Source organism: Pleurodeles waltl, chromosome 9 (genome assembly GCF_031143425.1).
Source record: "Pleurodeles waltl isolate 20211129_DDA chromosome 9, aPleWal1.hap1.20221129, whole genome shotgun sequence".
NCBI classification, from domain to species: domain Eukaryota; kingdom Metazoa; phylum Chordata; class Amphibia; order Caudata; family Salamandridae; genus Pleurodeles; species Pleurodeles waltl.
The window spans coordinates 303,134,796-303,155,030 of NC_090448.1; positions in this window are offsets into that span (position 1 = coordinate 303,134,796).

The window sequence follows — 20,235 nt, forward strand, 5'->3', positions numbered from 1 at the left end:
ACAGCTGTGGCTTTTTCTGCATAATTATGGATCTGCCACATTTGCCACTTGATCCATCATCTGCTGCATAATCTTCAGATTTTGACATACAAAAATTGTTTCTAGCTCAAACTATTCAAAAGTTACTAAAATTGTTGTGACAAGTGTTGCAGCATAGTCAAAGCTCTTTTGCAAAGGTTGACTTCTCACCATTCTGTTGCTGTGTTTGGGTGTTAAGCTGAGTTGCAACTTGTGTCTAGACAGCGTTAACAAGCATAAAAATGATAAAATAATGAAATAATACTATCAGACAATGTGCTGCATTACACTAGGAAATTTGCCTTTTCTTGCTGTATAACTTAGTCAACCCTGCAGCATAATTTAGCCTTCTCCTGCCATATAATTCCAGTGGCCCTGGTCATTATTTTAAACACAGATTACACACAGTATAATATAGGCTGCCAAAAAATGCATGCATACATTTAGGTTAAAGATAAAAAGTGCTTCTAAAATATAGATTTCAATATTAAGCAGATTATAGCTAGTGCATTTATGTTTTCTAAATGTCCATTAAAAACAGGCACTCCACAGCTCAGCTTGGAACACCCTTGCAATACCTCTCTAAAAGAAAATATCTTTGCCATCAGGAAGCTTCAAGTGACAGCACTGATTAATGCCTAGATCTGCTCCCAAGCAGCCTTTATATTTGCAGATGTGCCAGTTGCATTTCTTCTGAGAAGCAGGTACCCTTTCTTATCATTCTGCCCCTCCTCCGGGATCAGAGCACAGGAAACTCCCTCCCTTACACTCCAGCTAGGGAAAATGAATTCGCAATTAACTTTTGTCAGTTGTTGAAAGGCTACAATTATGGACAAATAAAGTCCGTAAGCCATCTATCACGGACAGCAGACAGTCCGTGAAAATTCAGGACGGGTGGTCACCCTAGTGGTAACACAGCTACAGGAACATGAGGGGAAGGGAATTGAAAAAGACTAGACTGTGTGTTTATTTTTGCAAATGTAGTGGCATAGTGAATTAAAATGATTATTTGGTGTGGCTATATCTTTTTGTCCGAAAAAAGGCATGCATATGGGTTTTTTTTTTTAACATGTTGGAAAAATCAATTTCCTACTTCCCCATGGATCACTGGATTTACACAGGGGCTGCGTTGAGCTCCGCTGTGGATCTGCGAATCTGTCAAAAACTCCTACCGAATTGGGCTGCCTTTTGAGGATTGTTGGAAAGATTGTGATTGCTTTCAAGGTTACTAAATCAGAAAGCCAAAATTGAAAAGGGTTTAATTAATGGTTCCCTTCTGTTAGAGTGGATTACCATTCTAGTGGGTGTTTTTTATGCATTTTTGAGTGAGAAGAAATCCTGACTGATACTGAAAGACAAACATACACTCCAACAAGCACAGTTATCAGGTATGTCTAGTGAAATGTACTTTATTTAGCAAAGTATTAATAAAAGAATGGATAATTAGTAGGTGAATGAAACTGATCAGCCTGTTGATAAAATGCCATAACAAATATAAATAGTGGGTTTGTTATCTATGTTAAGAAATTATAGAAGCCATCCAATAAATAACTAAAGAATTTAGTTGGAATTAGAAAAGGTGATTGTTTCTGTTTTCTTTCAGTACATTAAGCTGACCCCTGAGGTACGTTTAAGCAGGTATATAGAATGTATTGATTAGTCATTAAATAAGTAAAAATGTTGCATTAGTTTAAAAAAGTTAAATGTGTATGCCTACACTGATATGGATATTTATAATTGCAATGTTGAACTCATAGAGTCAGATATGTATTTAAAAAATGTAGCAATTGTTTCAGCATCACTTGGACAGATACATGACTTAAGTGTGCTACTTGAAAGGCTAAGTGTGAAGAATCACTGTTAATTTCAGTTACCATTAAAAAAGTGCTTAAGAAGCCTCACACTGTGTTTTCACTGTATAAAGCTAAGCACTCAGACAGGGTGTATGTAGACCATAGAGGATGTTGCTGTGTGCATAAAAGATAAAAATTTAATTTTAAGTTTTGCAACCTTAAATATTTACTTGCCATATCAAGTTATATATGCCGTCTCTAATCTATACTGTTAATCACATACATAATTACGAAAGTATTAAGCCACCCTCACAGTCACTCAGAGACATAAACAGCCAATTATACATTCATGTACACATAGAGGCAGTAGCTATATATGCTTCAGTGTAAGACCTAGTCAGCAACTAATACAGTCAATGTGATATGTAGTTTTCTACTCTCATAGTATAGTTTCTTCTTCAGATAAGTTCTACTTTAAATATGGTTTGGGCTACTAATAATGACCCCAGGTACACAGTTTTATTCTTAACTTGACTACACCCTTAGAACCCGCCGTAGCGGGCTCTACCGGCTATTAAAGGCACGCTCCCGCTTTAAAGGTTCGAGCATAAGGCGAGGGCCTTTAACAAGGGAGCGGGCCTTTAATAGCCGGTAGAGCCCGCTACAGTGGGTTCTAAGGCTATTAGAACATTCTGTCATTAGAGGGCAGAATGTTCTCCTAAATAAAACAAAGGCTTCATGGAACCGGAGGGGATTAAAATCCCCTCAGGCTCCATGAGGCTTTGTTCACAGCTGCTGCTGTGAACAAAGAAGATTGGAATGTTGGTGCTGCGGGCTTTTACCGGCCAGTAAAAGCCCGGAGCACTCTATTGTTTTCAATGGAGCTGCCAACATTCCAATGTTCTAATTGGTATTAGAAAATGTGTTTAAGAAGCTTTACCCACCCCGTTTACCACAGATAACTCAACCTTTAAATTAGATGTACGTAGGTCATAGATGGGAAAGCTTTCTTATTAAAACATGAAACATGTTCTTCTGAGGGAGAGTCCAGCATCATCTCCTCCGCTGGCAGTTCGTAACGTTGGATAAATGGGTCTTGCAGATCATTAAGAAAGACTACTCCCTGCCTTTCCAATCTTTTCCTGAGTTAGCTTCCAGACCCCTATGCCCAGGTATATATGTACTCTAGTAAAGATACAGTAGTCATATAGCTAATAACAAAAGGATATAGTCAGTCATCTATTGATTCAAACTCTGAGAGAGCCACTTATACATTCATGCACACATTCAGGCACTGATGCATACTCTGACACACCCAGGCATACTGTGATGCATACACTGACACACCAAGGCACTCACTGATACATACAATGACACACCCAGGCAGACACTGATGCATACACTTACACATACAGGTGCACTCTAATGTATACACTGACACAACCACATACTAATTCATTCACTGTGCACCCAGATACACGTGTACTGCTTACACTGCCAAACCCAGCCATACACCAATACATACATTGACACACCTATGCACACACTGCTGCACACAACCAAGCACACACTGATGCGCACAGTAACACACCCAGACACACACTGATACATACACTGAAATACTCAGGCACACACTGATCCATTCAGTTAACACCCTGGCACACTCTGATGCATACCCTGGCACACCCAGGCACACACCAATACATTTAGTGACACACTCAGACACACACTGATGCATAAACAGGTACTATCTGATGCATACACTGAGACACCCATGCACACACCGATGCATTCAGTGACACACCCATTGGAACACTGATGAATTTACTAACGTACCCAGACACACACTGATGCATACACTGAGACACCCAGGCACACACTGATGCACACAGTAACACACCCAAGCACACAGCAATTCATACAGTAGCATACCCAGGTACACACTTATGCATACACTACAACACCAGGGCACACACTGATGCACATAGTAGCACACCCAGGCATACTGTGATGCATACATTGACACAGCAAGGCACTCACTGATACATACAATGACACACCCATGCAGACACTGATGCATACACTGACACATCCAGGTGAACACTAATGTATACACTGACACAACCACATACTAATTCATTCACTGTGCACCCAGATACACGTGTACTGCATACACTGCCAAACCCAGCCAGACACCAATACATACATTGACACACCTAGGCACACACTGCTGCACACAACCAAGCACACACTGATGCACACAGTAACACACCCAAGCACACAGCAATTCATACAGTAGCATACCCAGGTACACACTTATGCATACACTGCGACACCAGGGCACACACTGATGCACATAGTAGCACACCCAGGCATACACTGATAGATACAGTGACACACCCAGCCACACACTGATGCATTCAATGACACACCCAGGGACACAAAGATGCATTAAGTGACACATCCAGGCACACACTAGTGCATACACTGAGACGTACAGGCACACACTGGTGCATTCAGTGAGACAGCCAGGCACACACAGATGCATACACTAACACACCCAGACACACACTGATACATGCACAGACACACCTAGGTACACACTGACACACCCAGACACGCACTGATACACACACTGACATACTGCACACACGATGCACACTGTAACACACCCAGGCACAATCTGATGCATACACTGGTACACCCAGGCACACACGGATGCATGTGCTGACACACCCAGACATACAGTGATTCACACAATAACACACCCAGGCACACACTGATACATATACTGACACACCCAGGCACACACTGATACATATACTGACACACCCAGGCAGACACTGATGCAAACAGTGACATACCCAGGCAAAATCTGATACATATACTGGCACACACTGCAACATACACTGAGACACCCAGGTACACACTGATGAATTCAGGGACACACCAAGGCACACACTAATGCATACACTGAGACAACCAGGCACACACTGATGCATTCAGTGACGTAGCCAGGCACACACTGATACGTACACTAACACACCCAGACACTCAGTGATACATACACTGACACACCTAGGCACACACTGACACACCCAGGCACACACTGATGCACACAGAGACACACCTGGGCACAATCTGATGTATACACTGACACACCCAGGTACACACTTATACATACACTGACACACACAGTCACACACCGATGTCTACCGTAACACACCCAGGCACACACTGATGCATACACTGACACACCCAGGTACACACTGATGCACTCAGTGCCATACCTAGGGACATACTGATGCATGCACTGACATAGTCAGGCATATTCCGATGCACACACTAACACACCGAGGCAGTCACTGATGCATACACTGACACACCCAGGCACACACGGATGCATTCAGTGATACACCAGGGCACACACGGATGCATACAGTAACATACCCAGGAACACACTGATGCACACACTGAGACACATAGTCACACACTGATGCATTCATTGGCAGAGCCACGCACACACTGATGCATACACTAACAAACCCAGGTACACCCTGATATATACACTGCATCACCTTGGCACACACTGGCACACCGAGGCACACACTGATATATACATTGGCAAACCCAGGCACACACTGATACATACACTGACACACTAGGCACACACTGATGCACTCAGTGGCACACCCAGGCACACTGATGCATGCAGTAACATACCCAGGTACACACTGATGCATACACTGAGACACACAGGAACACACTGATGCATTCAGAGACACAGCCAGGCACACACTGATGCATACACTAACACACCCAGAAACACACTGATACATACACAATGCCACACCTAGGCGCACACTGACACACCCAGGCACACACTGATATCTACATTAGCACACCGAGGCACACACTGATGCACACAGTGACACACTGAGGCACAATCTGATGCATACAGTAACATACCCAGGTACACACTGATACATATACTGAGACACCCAGGCACACACTGATGTACCCAGTGCCATAACCAGGTACACACTGATGCATACAGTAACACACCCAGGGACACACTGATGCATTCAGTAATACACCCAGGCACACACTGATGCATACACTGACACACCAACGCACATTCCAGTGCACACACTAATACACCCAGGCACACACTGATGCATACACTGACACTTCTAGGCAAAACACTGATACACCCATGTACCATCTGATGCATACATTGAAACAGCCCCAGCACATACTGCTGCACACACTGAGACACGCAGGCACACACTGATGCATTCAGTGACACACCCAGGCACACAAGAATGCATACACGGAGACACCCAGGCATACAAAGGCATATCGTGGTAATACAGTGAAACACCCAAGCACATTCAGATGCACACAGTAACACACCCAGGTACACTGTGATACACACACTGACACACCCTGGAACTTACTGATGCATTCAGTGACACACCCAGGCACACACTAATGCATACAGTAACATACCCAGGTTCACTCTGATGCACACACTGAGACACCGAGGCACACAGTGATGCACTCAGTGGTACACCCAGACACACACTGATGCATTCAGTGACATACCTAGCACACTCTGATGCATACAGTCATATATCCAGGTACACTGTGATGCATACATGAACACACCCAGGCACACATACCAATACATACACCAGTGAATTCAGTGACACAACCAGTGGCACACTGATGCATACATTAGCACACCCAGGCACGCATACCGATACATACACTGACACACCTAGGCATACACTGATGCACACAGTAACACACACAGGCACATACCAATGCATTCACTAACACACACAGGCACACACTGACACATTTAGTAACACACCCAAGCACACACCGATGCATACATTAACATCCTCAGTACACACTGATGCATACACTGAGACACCCAGGCACACAATGATGCATTCAATGACACACCCAGACACACACTGATGCATACAGTAACATACCTAGGTACACACTGATGCATACACTGAGACACTAAGGCACAAATGATTCACTCAGTGACACACCCATGTACTCAGTGATGCGTTAGATGACACACCCAGGCACACACTAATGCATACACTAACACACCCAGGCACACACTGATGCATGCACTGACAACCCAGGCATGCACTGATGCACACAGTAACACAACCAGGCACTCACTGATACATAAACGGACTCACCCAGGCACATATGATGCACACAGTAACACATCCAGTCACACACTGATGCATTGAGGGACCCACCAAGGCACACACTAATGCATACACTGAGACACGCAGGCACATTGATGCATTCAGTGACACAGCCAGGCACACACTGATACATGCACTGACACACCTAGGCACAGACTGATTCATACACTGACTCACCCAGGTGCACACAATGCACACAGTAACACACGGGGGACAATCTGGTGCAAACACTGGCAAGCCCAGGCACACACTGACACATAAACTGACTCACCCAAGCACACACGATGCACACAGGAACACATCCAGGCACAATCTGATGCCTACACTGACACACCCAAGCACACCCTGATACATATACTAACACACCCAGGCACACACTGATGCATTCAGGGACACACCAAGACACACACTAATGCATACACTGAGACGCGCAGGCACACACTGATGCATTCCGTGACACAGCCAGCACACACTGATACATACACTAACACACCCAAACACCCACTGATACATAGAGTGACACACCCAAGCACACACTGATGCACACAGTGACACACCGAGGCACAACCTGATACATACACTGACACACCCAGGTACACACTGATGGCCACAGTAACACACCAAGGCACACACCTATGCATACACTGACACACCCAGGCACACATTGATGCATTCAGTGACACACCTGGGCACACACTGATGCATACCGTTACATACATGGGTGTGCACTGATGCATACACTGAGACACCCAGACACACACTGATGCACTCAGTGACACACCCAGGCACACACTGATGCATTCACTGACTCACCCAGGCACACACTAATGCATACACTGATACACCCAGGCACATTCTGATGCACACAATAACACACTAAGACACACACTGATGCATACACTGACACACCCAGGCCCACAATGATACACCCAGGCACAATCTGATGGATACACTGACACACCCTGGCACACACTGCTGCATACACTGAGACACCCAGGCACACACTGATGTATTCAGTGACACACCCAGGCACACACTAATTCATACACTGAGACACCCAGACACACACAGATGCATTCATTGACACACCCAGGCTCAATCTGATGCCTACACTGACACACACAGGCACACCCTGATACGTATACTGACACACCCAGGCACACATTGATGCACACAATAACATACCCAGGCACACAGTGATGCATACACTGACGCACCCAGGTACACAATGATGCCCTGAGTTACACCCCAGGCACACTCTGATGCGTACACTGAAACACCCAGGCACACACTCATGCATTCAGTGACATACCCAGGCACACACTGATGCTTTCAGTGTCACACATAGTGACACACTGATGCGTACACCAACACATCCAGACACACTTATCCATACGCTGACACACACAGGCACACAGTAATGCATTTAGTGACACACACAGGCACACACTGATACATACAGTAACATACCGAGGTGCATACTGATGCATACACTGAGACACCCAGGCACACAGTGATTAACTCAATGATACACCCAAGGGCACACTGCTGTATACAGTAACACCCCCAGGCACACACTGATGCATTCAGTGACACACCCAGGCACACACTGATGCATACAGTAATATATCCAGGTACACTCCGATGCTTACACAGAAACACCCAGGCACACACCGATGCATTCAGTGACACACCCAGCGTCAAACTGATGCATACACTAACACACCCAGACACACACTGATACATACACTGACACACCTAGGCACACACTGATTCACACAGTAACACACACAGGCACACACTGATGCATACACTGACACACACAGGCACACACTGATGCTTTCAGTAACACACCCAAGAACCCACTGATAGATACAGTGACACACCCAGGCACACACTGATGCTTTTAGTGACACACCCAGGCACACACCGATGCATAAAGTAACATACCCAGGTACACACTGATGCATACACTGATACGCAAGGCACACATGATTCACTCAGTGACACACCCAAGTACACAGTGCTGCATTATGTGACACATCCAGGCACACAGTGATGCATTAAGTGGCACACCTAGGCACACACTAGTGCATAAACTGAAACACACAGGCACGCACACACTGATGCATTCAGTGAGACAGCCAGACACACACTGACACATGCAGTAACACACACCAGGCACACACTGAGGCACAAAGTAACACACACAGGCTCACATTGATGTATACACTGACACACCCAGGCACACACTAATGCATACAGTAACATACCCATGTATATTAGGATGCACGCACTGAGACACCCAGACACACACTGATGCTTTCAGTGTCACACTGATGCATACACTAACACACCCAGACACACACTGATGCATTCAGGGACACACCCAGGCACAAACGAATGCATTTAAGAACACACACAGGCACACACTGATACATACAGTAACATACAGTAACATACCGTGGTATATAATGCTGCATACACTGGGACACCCAGACACACACTGATGCATTCAGTGACACACCAAGGCTCACGAGAATGCATACACTGTGATACACAGGCACACAAAGGCACACGCTGATATATACAGTGACAAACCCAGGCCTACACTGATACACAGAGTGACACTCCCAGGGACACACTGATGCATACAGAAACACACCCAGGCACACACTGATGCATTCAGGGACACACCCAGGCACACACTGCTGATGCATACACTGACACACCCAGGCACACACTGATGGCCACAGTAAAACACCAAGGCACACACTGGTGCATAAACTGATGCATTCAGTGAAACACCCAGAGACACACTGATGCATACAGTACCACACCCAGAAACACACTGATGCATTCAGGGACACACCCAGGCACACACTGATGCATACTCTGACACACACAGGCACATTCAGATGTACACAGTAACACACCCAGGCACACACTAATGCATACACTGAGACACACATGCACACACTGATGCATTCAGTGACACAGTCAAGCACACACTGATGCATACACTAACACACCCAGGTGCACAGCGATACGTACACTAGCACACCTAGGCAAACACTGGCACACCCAGACACACACTGTCATAAACATTGACAAACCCAGGCACACACTGAGGCACACAGTGACACACCCAGGCACAATCTGATGCATACACTGACACACAAATGGATACATACACTAACACACCCTGGCACACTCTAATGCATACACAGGTACACTATGATGCATACACTGAGACACCCAGACACACACTGATGCATTCAGTGACACATCCAGTGACACATTGATAGATACACTAACACACTCAGACATACACTGATACATACACTGGCACACCTAGGCACACACTGATGGATACAATGACACACCCATGCACACACTGATGCATACAGTAACATACCTAGGTACACACTGAGGCATTCAATGACACACTCAGGCTCACACTGATGCATACAGACATATACCCAGGTACACTTGGGTGCATATACGGAACACCCAGTGACATACTGATGCATACACAAACACACTCAGACTCATCCTGATACATACACTGACACACGTAGGCACATATTGATGCACACAGTGCCACAACCAATCACACACTGATGTGCACAGTAACACACCCAGGCACACACTGACACACCCAGGTACACACTGATACATTCAGTTACACACCAGGCACACTCTGATGCATACACTGACACACCCAGGAACACACTGATGTATTCAGTGAAATGTCCAGGCACACACTAATGCATACAGTAACATACCCAGGTACACTCTGATGCACACACTGAGACACCCAGGCACACACTGATGCACTCAGTGATACACCCAGGGATACACTGATGCATACAGTAAGACCCCCAGACACACACTGATGCATTCAGTGACATACCTAGGCACACTCTGATGCATACAGTAATATATCCAGGTACACTGTGATGCATGCACTGACACACCCAGGCACACACCGATGCATTCATTGACACATCCAGTGGCACACTGATGCATACACTAGCACACCCAAACACACACTGACACATACACTTACACACCTAGGCACACACTGATGCACACAGAAACACACACAGGCACACACCGATGCATTCACTAACACACCCACGCGCACACTGATGCATTTAGTAACACACCCAAGCACACACCGATGCCTACAGTGACACACCCAGGCACACCCTAATACATACACTAACACACCCAGGCACACACTTATCCATTCAGGGACACACCAAGGCACACACTAATGCATAAACTGAGACACAGAGACACACTCTGATGCATTCAGTGACACAGTCAGGCCCACACTGATACATACACTAACACACCCAAACACACACTGACACATACACTGACACAACCAAGCACACACTGATACACACAGTGACACACCCAGGCACAATCTGATGCATACACTGACACACTCAGGTACACACTGATGCACACACTGACACACCTAGGCACACACCTATGCATACACTGACACACCCAGGCACACATTGATGCATTCAGTGATGCACCTGGGCACACACTGATGCATACATCTACATACCTGGTGTGCACTGATGCGTACACTGAGACACCCAGCACACACTGATGCACTCAGTGACACACCCAGGGATACACTGATGCATAAAGTACCACACCCAGACACACATTGATGCATTCAGTGACAAACCCAGGCACACACTGATGCATGCACTGACACACCCAGACATATTCCGATGCACACAGTAACACACTAAGGCACACACTAATGCATACACTGACACACCCAGCCACACACTGATGCACCCAGGCACAATCTGATGGATATACGGACACACCCAGACACACACTGCTGCATACACTGAAACAACCAGGCACACACTGATACACACACTAATTCATACACTGAGACACGCAGGCACACACTGATTCATTCATTGACACGGCCAGGCACAAACTGATGCATACACTAACACACCCAGGCACATACTGATCCATACACTGACACACCTAGGCACACACTGACACACGCAGGCACACACTGATATAAACACTGACAAACCAAGGCACACATAGTGATGCACACAGTGAAACACCCAGGCACAATCTAATGCCTACACTGACACACCCAGGCACAATTTGATGCCTCCACTGACACACCCAGGCACACCCTGATACATACACTAACACACAAAGGCACACACTGATGCACCCATTAACACACCCAGTCACACACTGATGCATACACTGACACACCCAGGTACACAATCATGCACTCAGTTACACATCAGGCTCACTCTGATGCATAAACTGACAAGCCCAGGCACACACTGATGTATTCAATGACACACCCAGGCACACACTGATGCTTTCAGTGTCACATCCAGTGACACACTGATGCGTACACCAAGACATCCAGACACAGACTGATCCATACACTGACACACCCAGGCACACACTAATGCAGTTAGTGACACACACAGGCACACACTGATACAGACAGAAACACAGCGAGGTACATACTCGTGCATACACTGAGACACCCAGGCACACAGTGATTAACTCAATGACACACCCAGGCACACACTAATGCAGTTAGTGACACACACAGGCACACACTGATACAGACAGAAACATACTGAGGTACATACTGGTGCATACAGTGAGACACCCAGGCACACAGTGATTAATTCAATGATACACCAGGGGCACACTGCTGCATACAGTAACACACCCAGGCACACACTGATGCACACAGTAACCGCCCCAGGCACACACTGATGCACAAAGTAACACACCCAGGCACACACTGATGCATACACTGACACACCCAGGCACACACTCATGCATTCAGTAACACACCCAAGCACAGACTGATAGATGCAGTGACACATCCAGGTACACACTGATGCAATCATTGACATACCCAGGCACACACGGATGCATGCAGTAACATACCCAGTTACGCACTGATGTATACACTGATACACCAAGGCACACATGATTCACTCAGTGCATACCCAGGTACAGAGTGATGTATTAAGTGACACACCCAGGCACACACTAATGCATACATTGAGACACACAGGCACACACTGATGCATTGAGTGAGACAGCCAGGCACACACTGATACATACACTAACACACCCAGACACACACAATGCACACAGTAACACACCGGGGACAATCTGATGCATACACTGGCACACCCAGGCACATACTGATACATACACTGACACACCCTGGCTCAAACTGATGCACACAGTAACACTCCCAGCACACACTGATAGATTCACTGAGATACCAAAGCACACACTGATGCACAGAGTGATACACCCAGGCAGGGTTTGATGCATACACACAGCACACACAGGCACACTCTGCTACACACAAGCACACTCTTATGCTTTCAATTACACAACCAGGCACAGACTGATGCATGCAGTAACATACCCAGGCTCATACTGATGCATACACTGAGACACCCAGGTGCACACTGATGCATTCAATGACACACCCAGTGACACACTGATGCATTCCCTAACACACCCAGACACGCACTAATACGTACTCTGACACACTTTGGCACACACTGATGCACACAGTGACACAACTAAGCACACACTGATGCCTTCAGCAACACACCGAGGCACACACTGATGCATACACTGACACACCCAGCACACACTGATGCATTCAGTTGCACACCCAGGCACACTCTGATGCATACACTGACACACACAGGACCACACTGATAGAGAGAGACACAAGGTACACACTGATGCACACAGTAAAACACCCAGGCACACACTAATGCATAGACTGAGACACACAGGCCCACAAAGATGCATTCAGTGACACAGCCAGGCACACACTGATGCACACACTGACAAACCCAGGCACAGACATACACATAAACTGACACACCTAGGCACACACCAGTGCATACAGACACACCCGGGCACACACTCATATACTACACTATACATGCACACACATTATAATAGGAAAAAAAACACTGACAAAGCTCTCATTTGAGAAAATGAAATGGTTCTAACAAGAACTTAAATTTTTTTCAAAATTTTCTGAACTTTAACAAAAATGGTGTTTCTGTTTTTTTTTCAAATACTGCCTCTAAAACAAAAGTGGATATGAACAAACTAAAAAGCAACGGGCTTCAATTCAGAAATAATTGAAAACTAAGTTTAAGTACAGAAAGAAACAATAGCAATAGTGGGTTGCCAATGGCACTAAGGAGACCTGGGCAGCAAGCAAGACATGAAATTTTGAACTGTATGTAACTGTTCTTCCCAAGCCTGGTGATACGGATGGCACTGTAGTTGTTGCTGAAAATTGTCCCTTAGCACCACCTTCTCTCTCATACAGGATCCTATTAAATACCCTTTCATGGATCGTCTTCGGGTGTTTCCACATTGAACTTGTTCCATGGGAATACTTCTTGGAGGTCCCATGTGAAAGTTGCTTGCTGCAAATGTTACATGTGGCATAGTTAGCTGTCACAGTTTTCTCACCAGAAGTGATGGTAAAGTATCACCACACTTCCTTTCCTTCTTTGTTGCAGGTGTAGTCTCCTCTTCCTCCAAAGTGGGATCCACTGGATGTTCTTCCGCTAATGAAGTTGGAGCCTTTGTTGTACAAAAAGACTGCTCAGAGAAACACCCAAACGGCTCCTTACGATAGCACTGCTCTCTCCACAGAGTTGAAAGCAGAAATGTATACTGGTGGGTGTGGCTGGAACTGTTAAAGGGTGCGGTCCCCAAACAACCAATCAAATGAGGATATTTATTTTTCAACATCATACAGATCTGCAGCTCCCTACCTGAATCCGCAGTTTCAGAAAACATATAAAATCACATATTTATATATAAAACAGGTATAGATCAGGAGATATATCCTTATACATGGGGGCACCCTGACTCCAATATAAAAAACAGATGACTTGATATACTAAAACTAACCTTATAAAAATAACAGGATCCGCAGATCCCGCACGATCACATGATCAAAACAAGAACCATAGAGAGCGGCCCTCCATGTTTCTGGGCACCGCGGATCCAGGTCCACAGATCCGGATACATTTTAAAAATAATAATTATGGAAATATACCTCCATTTAATTTATTAATACTTACTACATATAGACAGCAATTATGTACGCTACAGTATCATGCATACTTAGCAAGTCATACTGTCACTGTCATATGGAGTTAAGACCTGTTATTACCTACTTACTGATTAAAACAATTAGTCATTTAAGAATGCTTTCAGCCTACTAGTGGTAAGCATCAATGTGCAACGTTTCTGTCATATGTACTTTTAATTAGGTAAGCTCTTTAATGAGAGTTATACTTCTAATTTAATACACAAAACGTACCCATGAGGAATATTACACATAGATATACACCGAACTACCCAGTGATTAAAAGGTAAAAATTGACCTACTGAGTTTAAGTCAGTTGTATCTCCACCTCTAGACTAGTATACCCAGTTATGTATGAACTGTGCCATACAGCCGGCAATCTATATAAACAAATAATAGACCACTCATAGATCACATAACACACAAAAATACCAATTTATATACTTATACATACATCCACAAACAGCTATATATAGTGTTGTATGATACCAAGACAGTAAATTAATCCATGCAGCACTGATGCCCTCGCTCACACATCTATACATACACTCGTACACTAATGATATATATATATATACATATATATATATATATATATTTACACATCATATTTATATAAATACCTTGCAAACACCCTAAAAACTTAAAACATTACTCAAAAAAACAAAACCTTACAGGGATGTTACAGTTAGTAAATACATCTTAAAACAAAACATATAAATTCACTGAAATCAAACAAAGGTTACTGGGATTTTTAGGAAATAGAATTACAAAAACATAGAAATCCACTGAAAAAACAAAGGTTACAGGGACAATATAGTTAGGAAATAGAATTAAAAAACATAGAAATTCACTGAAAAAAACTAAAGTTACAGGGACGTTCTAGTTGGGTTCACATTTTATACGTACAAAACCAGTGAAATTCAGCAGTTATAGTTAAGTATAGCTTGCGCCCCCGTAATGCACTGCTTATAATCTTACATATTACATCACTTATGACACGGTCAGTGACATCACTGATGACATCTCAAACGACATCACTGATGGAATCATCCACACAAAAAAGCTCAGACACCCATTGTTATGCCCATACAAACAACTGCACCTCCACACACACAACTACTCACATACTCATCCATAAAACTGCTGACAGACACACGCTGACCCACACAACCACTAACACCACTCACTCATCATACATTACTAAGTCAACTATTCATACACCTACACAGCTTCTCACACACCCACTCACATAGCCACTCAGACATCAAATCATACACCTGTAGAACCACTGACAACAACAAATAACATACCCATACAGCCACTAAAATACCCATTCACTCACCCATACAAGCAGTCACACACCCATCTAGACAGCTATTTAGTCACATACACAGCCACTCCATCTCTGATACAGTCACTTACACACAAAGTAACTCACCTGTACAACTACCACACCCAGTCACTCACTCCTACAATCAGTGACACACCCACTCAGTCCCCCAGTGCAGGCACTAACACACTAACTGAAAAGTACTTACACACCCACATACTCTTCCATAGTCACTGATATAGCCTGTCACTTATGTATACAGTCACTCATACACCCACTGAGTCACCCTTATAGCCACTAACTCACCTATGCACTCACCAATAGAGTCACTAACTCATCACTAATTCATCGATACAACCTCTCACACACCCATTTACTCACCCATGCAGCAACTCATACACCCACTCACTCATCAATGCACACTGACACACCCAGTGATTAACCAATATGGCTACTCACACATTCATTCACTCTCCATTAAAGTCACTGACACATCCAGTCACTTATACAAAAACCTAGTGATACATCCACTCACTCACCTGTCCAGGCACTGACTGACCGACTCACTTACTGATACAGTCACATACACACTTCGTCACTCACCCATACAAGCAAACCGCACACAGTCACCTGTACAGCCAGTCACACTCCCACTCACACATCTATACAACCACTTATACACACTAGATGATGTCATCAGTGATGTCATGAGTGATGTCACTGAGAATGTCATGAGTGATGCAATATGTGCGATCATAAGCAGTGCATTGTGGGGTCGCAAGTTATAGTTAGCTGTAGTATTTCACAGTTTTGTATGTGTGAAATGTGAGCTTAACTATAACGTTCCTGTAACCTTTGTATTTTTCAATGAAATATATATATATACATTTATATATATATTGTGTGCGCACAGCTTTCAACTCAATCAAATGCTGGTGTTTATTGAAATCAGAATGGCAGCATTTCCTTATATATACATTGCATATATATTGCATTCACACAGTCTCCAAAAGTTGGGAGCCCCCATTCCTACAGGGCAACTTTGAAACGGGCATGGAGCATCCCATTTTTCACATCGCACCAGAAAAAAACATACGAAGCCCAACTCAATCAAGTACTGGCGTTTATTGAAATCAGAATGGCAGCATTTCCCTTCCTGATGAGTTTCGGCTATTGTCGTTAGCATTGTTCACTGGTCAGCAGAATCATGGTGCAGATTATTATTGTGAAATATGTGTATATCCTAGTGGGGGTTGCCGTTAGGTAGTTATATTTAGGACCTCGTTTTTATAGAAAAGCTGTTTTTTGCTTGCCTATAGCTTTGGCCTGCATGACGAATCTTCATGAAAATTCAAACCCTCCAGTTTCTGACAGCGGGACTTGTCAAGCAGGTCCCACTGTCAGAAAGGGGAGCTTTCATCTTTGTTCGCTGCATGGAGATATCTTTGCTTCAGCAATCACGGAGCTGCTACTTAAAGCAGCTCCTTGGTTGCTGAAGCAATGGGACTGTGTGGGGGGGCACATTGAGGCTTCCCCCACTGTCCTAGAGAGCCCGTAAAGGTCTTGTTTTACATGAAAAAAATGAAAAGAAAAACATGTAGGTACCGCAGGGGAGCCCTTAAGGGCTCTCCATGGTCCCAGATAGCCCATAAAGGGATAAAAAATGAATAGCTCAGTGTGGAGGTCACAGACTTTCACACTAGCATTGAGGGTTCATGTCCAGCCGGACTTGTTTCTCTCTTTTTTATTAAACTACAAATGTTTAAGGCTCATACTGAAAGGTGATCTTACTCTTTTTAAGTGACAAATATATTTTTCTTTTCAATTGGTCCAGAAATATCTCATTCTAAGTATGTCAAGCATCAAAGCCTAAAAAATCTCTAACTCCCTCCCTCACACAGTCTGTCTCTCTGTTGGGCTGTTTAGGAGTTTGACGGATGGAAACACCCATCCGGCAAACTACCGATGGGGTGGTTGCCACCGTGCTGGCAGCCTCCCCGCTGACTCCATTACAATTTTCCCACTAGGCTGACCGGCAGAAACCTTGGTTTTAGCCCAGTGGGAAAGGTGCAGCAGCATTGGCACTGGCTCTTAATAGAGGTGGCTGCAGTGCTATTGCACGCAGGGGGCACCAGCACCTCAAAATGTGCACTGTCTGCACATTTCGAGGATGCTGGGCATGGGCCCACCTGTGTCCCCCTGCACTTGTTCTCCACCAGCCTTTTCATGGCGGTTGAACGGCCATGAAAAGACTGGCGGAGAACAAGGTTGTAATCATAGAGTGGCACTGAGTTCAACACCACCCTGGTTGATTACAACCTGCACCGTCGTCAACCTGTTGGGATCTGAGATCCCGGCGGGGGCGGCGGTAGGTTGGTGGGTCTGCCTGTCAACCACATAATGTGGTGGTCAGACCACCACATCCACAGTGGTCTGACAGCCACCGCAAGGCTGGGGATCTTTGGACCGCCAGCCTTGTAATCAGGCCCTCTCTCTCTCTTTCAATCTTTCTCCCACTCACACAACCACTCAGACACTTACACAGCCACTCACAGACTCATGCATCCACTCACAGACCAACTCAGATAGTTAAGCACCCACTCACAGTCCCAGTTAGACTCTCACAGACCCACTGATACCCTCTTGCACCCACTCACAGATCCACGCACACACTGAAACATCCACTAAAACACTGATGTATGCACTCTCACACCCAGGTAGACACTCTCAGCCATTCTCAACCCCAGATACACCCGCTCATGCCTATTCATTCTTACACCCAATGAGGCCGCGGCCAACTCCCGCCGCGCATGCACAAAGGGTGCACAGCATGGGGTTGGGTGGTTAGATGGATTGGTCGCAGGCACTGGCTGCAGGCCAGGTCTTGCGGGCAACCTTTGGTGCATATGCGTGAAGGCCATGCACGATGCAATGTTGGGTGCTTATAGAGGGTTGGTTTCAGGACCTGGCCACAGGCCAGGCCCTGTGGCCAACAACTGCCACACACGGCCGATGGCCGTGGACTGCTGTGGTTGGATTAAACTATAGTTATGAAGATTACTATACATTAAAACAAACATAGAAATTCACTGAAAAAAACAAAGGTTAAAGGGACGTAATAGTTAGGTGCCAATTTCAAATGTACAAAACCATAGAAATTCACAAGTTATAGTTGTAGTTATCTCAAGTAGCTATAACTCGTACCCTAGGGTAACTATAACGCGCACTCTCGCCATTCACTGCTAATTACCCCACAAATTACGGCACTCATGACATCTTTGATGACATCATTATCATATTTGCAGTAAAATTCTGGATGCAAAAACTGTGCATGGTGGGGGCGCGAGTTATAGTTACCTCAGGAAACAGTTATAGTTACTTGAGAGAAATATAACTGGAGAATTTCTCTGGTTTTGTATGTTTAAAATGGGAGCCTAACTATAACATCCCTGTAAACTTTGTTTTTTTAAGTGAATATATATGTATACTTCTGCCACACATATATCCTGTTAAACAAACATTCATCTCAAACAATCATTGTCAGGCAGCATTGTGGGACTGCTACAGCTACAGGGCTGGAAAAATCTACTGGACCACTCGCTATGGTGAGTCCTAATTGATCAGGTCGAGCTATTTTTATGTCTCCATCGCCCCTTCTGGTGAGTT